Source organism: Mastomys coucha, unplaced genomic scaffold (assembly GCF_008632895.1).
Source record: "Mastomys coucha isolate ucsf_1 unplaced genomic scaffold, UCSF_Mcou_1 pScaffold20, whole genome shotgun sequence".
In the NCBI taxonomy this organism is placed as follows: domain Eukaryota; kingdom Metazoa; phylum Chordata; class Mammalia; order Rodentia; family Muridae; genus Mastomys; species Mastomys coucha.
Genome location: NW_022196903.1, coordinates 72770795 through 72773306, shown reverse-complemented (window position 1 = coordinate 72773306; position 2512 = coordinate 72770795). Strand labels below are relative to the sequence as shown.

The following is a 2512-nucleotide window of genomic DNA, read 5'->3' as shown; positions in this document are numbered from 1 at the left end:
GGAAAGGAGTCCTTAGACAATAGGGTTGCTTCTATTAGATTGTGAAAACCTGTAACACAGAGTGCACTCCTAAATAGGGAAATAAATCATTTAAAATACATTTGTTTAATGTGAGTGGGCATGTGGGGGTGGCGGGGGAGGAGATGAGATTGTGGATACAAGTACCCTCAGTGACTAGACGATTCTGGAACTCTAAGTCATTATGAGCCGCATGACACGAGTTTGGGAACATATCAGGTCCTCTTCAAAAGAGGCTAGCAGTCTTAATGTTGAGCTGTCTTTCTAGTCTCCCACTTATCTTCTTCAATTTATAACTGAATCTAGAAAGTAATACCAAAAAAGAATATTATGTAAATCGTGAGTGAAAATAACATAGTCATGTTAAAGTTCAGAATCTGATTTGCATATAGCTGACCACATGGAAACAGAATAGAAATTTAAACAGATATATGTAAGCATAGGAAGAAATAGAGAAACTTAATGTACTATTGGACTGAACATATTGAATATTGAACATATTCAAATTAGCCAAATGTCTCTACCATGCCTACTTTCTTAAACATCTACAAGTGCAATTTATTATTTACCTTATGAGACTTAACATTTGTAATTATTTATAGATACTTATACTCTGCTACACCCTTGCTTGCACCCTTGCTTCCCCCTTCACTTACTCCCTTGCTGCATGGCAGACCAGGGTCATGACTAGCTCTCCCATGCTAACATCTTTGGGTTAATTCACCCCCACTCCAGCATCAGAGTCAGCTCTACAGTGCTGGCCAAGTGAGGTTTAGGGCCTGATTTCTCAATCATGCGCTGCAGCATGGGAGGGATAGGGCCAGCTTTTCTGCTCTTATAGTCCTGTTGAGGCCCACTCTCCTGCTTCCTGCTGGTGTTAAGAGGTGAGGAGCAAGGAGGATATCTTTCCCTTAAAACATGAAGACAACACTGTACAATAAGAGGCAATACACGCTCTCCCACGTTCATATCCTCAGGGCTGGTCCACATCCAGAGTCAGCTCTACTGTTCTGCAGCTTTTGTGGGGCAAGACAGATCTCCTGCTTGGGTGACCAAGGGGCATGCTGTCCTGCCCACCATAGGGGCCTCTCCTGATCTTGTGACTCTAGGATTAGATCTTCCACAACACCCAGATAAAGGGTGGAAGACATTTTGCACAGCCCTCAGACATCAACATGTCCTGGGGTGGCAGCCCAGACCAGGCAGGTCTGACTGGATTTAGATGCTAACAGAACCCTGCTATGAGTGGGAGCCAAATGTGGCACCTAGTGGTAGTACACATGGCAGGACCCCACCATGGTCCCAGGTGCCATCAGATCAGTGTGTACTTTCCTACCCTCGACTCTCCAGTTTTGTTTCTCTTCCTGTGCCCATATCCTTCTCTTTCTCTTTCTCTTCCATTTCTCCACCACCTACTTGCTTTTCTTAGTGGTACCCAAGGTCTCTGAGTGTCTTATGTTGTCTCAAGTGTGCTATGCCCCACTAGACAGAGGTCATCTTGAACAGGGTCTGTACTGCTAGACCTGCACAGCACTGGACTAGTGTTCATCTCCGGCTAATTCCCTGTCTAATCTAAGCTCCATGGCACTAGTCTGGTGGTGAACTCAGGCTTCCTCCTATCCCAGCCCACCCAAGTGGCCATCAGGCTCAGGCTAATTCGCACCTGAGACACACAGTCCCAAGAAGAGTTCTTCTTGTCTCTGGCTTGCTTCATATCTTGGAAGTCCAACCGGACCTACCTGGTGCAGGACTGGTATTGGTCTCAGGCTTAATTTTGTTTGTTTGTTTGTTTGTTTATTTTCAAGACAGGGTTTCTCTGTATAGCCCTGGCTGTCCTAGAACTCACTCTGCAGAACAGGCTGGCCTCAAACTCAGAAATCCACCTGTCTTTGCTTCTCAAGTGCTGGGATTAAAGGCATGGGCTACTACTGCCAGGCTTCCAGCTTGCTTTTATCAGGGCATGTTAAGCTACAAATCATTCAGATATTCAGAGTCAGAACTCCAAGTGTAGACATAATCTCTCTCCTTTACAACTACTGACACACATGTAACACAGTAGCTATCTGCGATGCCTCTAGGGGCAGCTACAGTCCATTTTCTTATAAATTTTAAATGTGTTTTAATGAGAGATGCATAAATTGAAAGCAAAAATGTTTTCACTTTGCTAATATATTTTAAATTCTCAATAGGTTATATAATAGGGAGTTTTATGTAATGGGGAAAAGAATGCAATTGTGTGTCTCCCAGATTTTAATGGAGATAATTGTGAAGTTTGTGCAAACCATTTTTATTTAGAAATTTTATTTGTTAAATTCTTTTTTCTTATATTTTAATGACTTTTTTAAAAAAAATTCACTCATATATGTATTAGTATGTTTGCACTGGTACCTGCAAGTGCCCACAGAGCACAAAGGTGTCAGATTCTCAAGAGGTGAAATTACAGTTGGTTGTTAGCTTAGGTTCCCTGTAAGAGAAGCAAATCCTTTTGGTGGTG

General features: G+C 42.7%; 1 pseudogene; it reads right to left on the bottom strand.

Annotated features, from left to right (window-relative positions):
- Positions 1–1977: 1977 nt before the first annotated feature.
- Positions 1978–2099, bottom strand: LOC116100186 (annotated as a pseudogene).
- Positions 2100–2512: the final 413 nt, after the last annotated feature.